Genomic DNA, 7,330 nt, shown 5'->3' with positions numbered 1-7,330 from the left:
TAAATAGCACTTATCACTACATGGTATTTTCTATTTTCTTGGTTTTATTTTTTTGGTTTCTTGGGGATTTTTTGTATCTTTTCATTAATTACCTCTCCCCACTGAAAAGTAAGCTTCTGAAGGCAAACAACTGGTCTGTTTTAGATGTGTCTCTTTTTCCCCTACTGAGAACAATGAATAGCAATATATAGGCATTCCAGAAGTACCGTATTTTGCCATGTATAATGCATACTTTTTTGCCCAAATTTGTGAGGAAAAAATAAGGATGCACATTATAAAGCATAGTACTAATTTCGTTATCTATATAAATGTTTAATTCTTTTATTTATGCTTATGAGATAAAAGTGTAACTCTAGAAATCAATAACAATATCCATATGCAAAATAATACCCTGAAATGCGATAATCAGTTTTGTTGAACTTTCGATGAACTTGCAACTACAGTACAAAGAGTTCTTGGCCTTCTATTAGATTGGTGCAAAAGTAATTGCAGTTTAAAAGGTTAAAATAATTGCAAAAACTGCAATTACTTTTGCACCAACCTAATGTGCTGCGTAAATATCGTAAATCTGTTAAAGATACATAAAATTTATTGTACCTTGTATCTGTTCTTGTGTTTTGTAATTATTTGTTACATAAAATTTCTTGTGCGGATATGTTAAAAAATAAATGCTAAAATTCCTTTATAATACAAAAAAACAAGTACCTAAATGTAAACAAATAAAAATTTGAATTAAAAAATTAACATGAAAGTTTTTTTCCCCTTAAATGCTTGGGCCAATAACATGGGTGCATGTTATACATGGAACCACATTACATATAGCAAAATACTGTATTTGTTACATAAATGAGTCAATATTTTATTATATTAGTCCTGTAAAGTAATGCCACTTTCATCTTGCTGTCACTTTGTCAGGTAGATTTATCCAAAGCTTCCAATTTCAGCCTTTTTCATCACTCAGTGGGCACCCACCAGTTGTCTGAAGTTCATATGCTGTCTCCTGTCAAAACGTGTCCTCAAGAAAGAATCTTAAATTCAATTTACCATAAGCATGAATGATGACTAACAACTGACCTTTATAACAATCCCAATTAGGGTATCATTTGAATAAGAATAAATCTTGAATGCAAGAATTACCAAGCATATGGAAAAGTTTTCCATGCTGATTCTTTCCATGACAAATTTTGCCAGAGCCCTTGGAATTTTATTTTTTTAAGATTTGAAACTAGCCATATTTTACCTACCTTCTCTATCACAGACATGTAATAATACAACTTACTTTTTCTTTCTCTGAACAATATGAAGAACGAAAAATGGAGTACACAGAAAAATTATGAATGTAGGAACTGCAAGCAGCCAAATATAATCAGAACCAGAAGTACCTGAAAAACACAAACCAGAAACATGTTCTTTGTGACTATACACTGACTGTACACTGTTCTGCCATTTTGGTACCTTTAATCTACAGTGCTCTTTTGATACACCATTGCTTTGTTGACATTCAAATTGATGTTATGAGATTATTTGCTACATTCTATTTTATAAACAAATATACTAATGTATATTCAAGTTGAAGACATAATATTTATCATCCTAACACTCTCAAGGTTATATCTAAAAAAAAAAGATAGAACCATCTAAATATTCACCCAGATATAACCACCTAAAAATGTTTAAGCAAAAGATAATATAGTCACTTGATGAAATATTACCCAATTACTAAAATGGAATTTCTAAAGAGTTTGTAATAACCTCTAAAAATAAATTTATAATGATTGGTAGTTTTTAAGATTAATGTCCTAAACAATGTAATAAGCAACTTATAAGGATTATTTATATCAACTAGGTGAGTGCCATTATCAGATACAAATGGGAAAATTGAACCTCTGAGATGTTAAGAAGGTTGCCCAAAGATATAAAGTCATTAGGTGGCAAAACTGGGAAGCAAATTCAGTTCCGTCTGACTCCAGAGCCTGAACTCTTAAGAAAAAATAAAAACTATAAAATTTGAAGTATCAACACTTTTTACAGCCATTTTGACCACAGCGTTCCTAAATTGTATTACAGTAGACCCCCTTCTGTAATTTCACTTTCACTGTCTAAGTTACCAACAGTTAATGGCAGTCTAAAAATATTACATGGACAATTCCAGAAATAAACAATTTATAAGTTTAAATTGTGCATAGTTCTGAGTAGCGTGATGAAATCTCACGCCATCTCACACGGTTTCGGTCCATCTCTCCCGGCATGTGACTCATCCCTCTGTCTAATGTCTCCATGCTGTATATACTACCTGTCTGTTAGTCACTTACTGTGCTTCCCTGAAAATAAGACCTACCCCCAATAAGCCCCAGTTTAGATCGTCAGCCAGATGGACACATTTAGTATGTTATGACGATGTTCCAGAAGAAGATGACATGACTGTATGTGAATAAATACAGATTGTTGCACATGAGCATATAAGACATCTCCTGAAAATATGCTGTAATGCATCTTTTGGAGCAAAAATTAATATAAGACCTCATCTTATTTTCGGGGAAATATGTTATAAGACCTAGTTTTATTTTCCAGGGAACACGGTAGTAGTCATCTCAGTTATCACATAGACTGTCAGGGTGTATTAGTGCTTGTGTCCAAGTAATCTTTATTTTACTTAATAATGGCCCCAAAATGCAAGAGCAGTGATGCTGGCAATTCAGATATGCCAAGAGAAGCCATCAGGTGCTTCCTTTAAGTGAAAAGGTAAATTCTCAACTTAATAGGGAAAGAAATTACATGCTGAGGTTTCTAAGATCGATGGTAAGAATAAATCTTCTATCTATGAATTTGTGAAGAAGAAAAAAGAAATTTGTGCTAGTTTTGCTGCTGTACTTCAAACGGCAACAGCTTAAGCCAGCCACACTGTGTGACCAGTGCTTAGATATTTTGAGAGACGATATTCACATATCTTTTATTACAGCGTATCGTTATAATTTTTCTAGTTATTGTTGTTAATCCCTTGCTGTGCCTAATTCATAAATGAAACTTTATTATAGGTATATATGTATACGAAAAACATAGTATATATAGGGTTTGGTACTATCTGTGGTTTCAGGCATCCACTGAGATTCTGAAAACATATCTCCCACAGGTAAGGGGGGACTACTGCACAAACTCCACTTCTTTCTGTATAGCCTTCTGAATATAATTTACATTTTTTATTGAAACTTAAGTTTAACAAAAGGCCATCACTGTGATCATCAATGATAATTCTTAGATATAATATAAAAATTAAACTAAAATATTCTGCAGTGGATATAAACATTGGGCCATAGTTCATTATTCTCAACTAACACCTATACTACATTCTTCTTGATGGTTCTTGTTATGAAGGTGTTTTGTGAACCTGTAGAAGACAAGTGCTTTTTATCTGGAAATTCAACAAACAGAAAGAAGACTGCATAGAATAACGCAAACTATGTAGCCATATCACTGTGAATAACTATTTCTTACATATTTAGCCATTTTGATTCCTGTTTGATTTTGACTTCTCTGTTGATACACGAAACCGATAAAAGGAAAGTAAACTTTAGTTTTTCAATCTGTATGTCTAAAAGCGGGTACTATCATTTATTTTACTGACTTGTTTAAATAATTCGCTTTTATAAGAATCAGAAGGCATTGTGCTTATTGTACAATGCCATATTGGTACATGACATAACAGGAAAGAGTATTGTTTCCTGTTATATTTATAAATACTGTAAAGAAAATATTGTGTTTCATGAATTCAGAAATGGTTGTTAATATCCTCCAAACTGGTTCAACCTTTGCAGATACCCTACATTTGAGCCTCATGGGCATAGAATATTTTTAATATGGATTTATAATTCTAAAGTCTTTTTCCATTGGAAGCAACTGGTAAATCATAATACTGACTTTCTCTAGTGATACATGTTTACTTTTAAAGTATGTTGTTGCGGTAAAGAAAAACTTCTAAGTAATTTGGAAATAGTGTCCTAAAAAAGTGTCTTCAGTAGTGGCTTGTGATGAAATTAAGGTGGTTTTAAAATGCATATTGATCACTATAATCCTAAAACAAATTTTTATAAACTAGCAAATTGCTGGAAGAAGGCGTTTTATCTAAAATTATTTTAATATGTGTTATAGCAGTAATTTCAAATTTAAGATTTGCTTTTATAGTATAAACAATGACACATGTCATCTCTCTAATGTCTGGAAATAAATGCAATTTATTATGAGCGTCTATAGGTATTAATTTTTAAATAGAGTGAGCATGTTGAATTTAAAATATGAATAACACCAACAGCTTTTAGTTTGTGTTTTGTTTTGGTTGAACTTGGTGTGTGTTCCTCACCCATCAGTTATTTGTGAGGGTATTTATTTTATATGAATATTGTTTCATGTTTGTATGGGAAAATTGTAGCTAAACATTTCATTGTCCCAGTCTGCAAAAGAAGCACAATTCTATTGCTTTGTCTTGCTTATAGTCATTAAATCATTACTTTTACACACACACACAAAAAAAAAAAATAAATAAATAAAAAAATAAAAAAGCTACTTTGAATTTTCTATTACCATTGAAGGAAAAGAGAAATTATCGTTAGCAATTGCTTCTTCCCTGAGATATTCTTAGAAAGTGCATGTGTTTTAGTTGAGGAACTTAGTACCATTTATTTTTGACTGTTCAGCCATTACTTTATTTCAGTTTCCTGGTTTTAACTATATTCTTTTTCAATGAGATACCATATAGCTCATGCAAAATGGGTAGAGGAGGCTGAATGGGAAAAATTTGGCACCGAAATGTGAACATAGCCCTGAAGTCAAAAACAACAAAACAGGGAAATAAAGCTTTATACAAGATTTCTGCAGAATCAGGGATTTATGTCCCAAATGTTTTTTACAAAGTGAAGCAAGAAAGAATCCTCTTCTGAAGTTTCATGACTGGAGGCTTTGTTAGTTGTGTCTTGATAATTGTTCGAATAACATTCCCTTGCTTATATTAGGTTTAATCTAGTAGGCTTATATCAGGTTTAACCTTATAAAATTATTTTTTATAGATAAAATGATTGTATATTATCAATACCATATAATTCAACCTAATATTATTACAGGCACAACTACTAAAAGAATTCTTAATAGATGGCTTCAAAGATTATCTGATGAATTAAACACATGGTGATAATGCCACATACAGTGACCGCTATGGTTGGTGGTTAACCCTCAAAACAGACAAACTAATGCAACAAACACTTCTGAGCCTTGAGACTAATAAATATTGGATAAAAGGCAATGATAAGTTTGAAGAAAAAATATTTTATTTCCCATGAAACACAATTAGGAAAACAGACTATTAATATATAACTAACACCACTGGACAACTTATACCATTATCTATGATATAATGGGGTGGTATTATCATAGGTTAAGAGGTAAGCAGGATTCACTCACCGTCATTGACACCCAAAGCTTATTCTGTCATATTTACTCAACATAAAAGGATCCAGAAAGTGGGGGGGGGGGATGCTAGAATTAAGTAGAATTTGTACCTTTCTTAAGGAGGAAGATACCTTGTAGAAGAAGAGATGGAAACTCTGGTTGGCAGAGAAGCCAGGATGTCTTCTCTAACTCTATAGAAAATATCCAAAGCTATGTGATGAGGGGAAAACTTGTGCTTCTTGCACTCCTGGAAATGAGGTCAAAGCACATTAATTCCAGAACATGGTGACAAGAACCCTGTTGATAAAGAGGCTATGGAAATATAGTTATGAAAGCTGAAAGGTGAGAGCCAGTATAAAATTGGATAACAAGGGAAAGTTTCAATTCCAACAATGATCTAGGTGATTTTGGACCAATCCTTCTTCTGAGAAGATGAAGAAAATTTGAACATTGTTGTTAAAAATGTTTTGATTGTCAAAGAGCTACCAAGTCATTAAGAATTTGTAGAGCCAAGCAAGATCCAGTAAAAGTGGAAAGTCGAGGGAAAAATTACTGCTATACCACATATTAAAATAATTTTAGATAAAATGCCTTCTTCCAGCATTTGCTGGTTAACTAAAAAATTTGTTTTAGGATTATAGTGACCAATATGCATTTTAAAACCACCTTAATTTCGTCATAAGCAATGGGAAATGAAGACAGTATTTCTAAATTACTTAGAAGTTTTTCTTTACTGCAACACTATACTTTAAAAGTAAACATGTTCTTGGGAGGACAACCAAAACATTCACCACAGAAGACCATATGCTGTATAATTCCATTTATACAAAATACACAGAATAAGTAAATATATAGAGACATAAAACAGACTAACGGTTTTCTAAGGCTAGGAGTATGAGGGTTTAAAGGGTATGGAGTTTCTTTTGGGGGTGATAAAAATGTTCCACAAATGATTTGCTGATGGCTGCATGAACTTTGTGAATATACTAAAAGTCATTGAATCACACATTTTAAATGGATGAATTGTACAGAATGTGAAATATATGTTAATAAAGCTATGACAAAGAAAACATTCAGAAACTCAATTATCTCTGCATTATTTATATATAAGATCTACAATTCAGTCTAAAATAACTATACATAATAATTCAACACTGGCTGGAAACTATGACAAAAAAAATAACAGATCATAGAAAGAGACCTAGAAAAGACCCAAATATTGGAATTCTCACCTGCAGAATTTAAAATACATCTCATTAATTTATTTTATACATCTCATATACTTGTAATTAGAGTCCCAGAAAAAGATGAGTGAGAATGGGACAGAAGCAATATTTGAAGAGATGATACCAAGAATTTTCCAAAAGTGATAAATGACATTAACCCACAGATTTAAGAACATTGGGAAAATGCAAGAAAGATAAATACACAAAATGCAACCCCAAGGCATATAATAATAAAAATGCTGTAAAACAAATACAAGAAGAAAATATCAAAAGCAATAGAGGGGATATGGGGACATTTGTTTAAAAGGACCACCAATAACATTGACAGATATCTTCTCAACAGAAAGTCAAAAGCCAGTCAAATACCATTCATTGTCAAAGTGATGAAGAAAAACAAAACAAAACAAAGCATAACAAAAAAAACTTATCAAACTGGAATTATGAATTCTGTAAAAATGTTCTTCAAAAATTCAAACATTTTATGACCAAAAAATTTAAAAGAATTGCCGATCTGCACACCTACATGAGGGGAAAAAACTCTTTAGGCAGAAGAAAAATGAAAGTTAAAAAAAAAAAAAAAAAGAAATGAGAAACAACAGAAAGGGTAAATCTAAAGGAATATTACTATAAATAGCAGGAACAACAAAAATAATATATTTTGGTATGCA

This window comes from Rhinolophus hipposideros, assembly GCF_964194185.1.
Source record: "Rhinolophus hipposideros genome assembly, chromosome: 2".
Classification (NCBI taxonomy): domain Eukaryota; kingdom Metazoa; phylum Chordata; class Mammalia; order Chiroptera; family Rhinolophidae; genus Rhinolophus; species Rhinolophus hipposideros.
The sequence above is the reverse complement of the archived record's forward strand: the minus strand, read 5'-3'. Positions refer to the sequence as shown.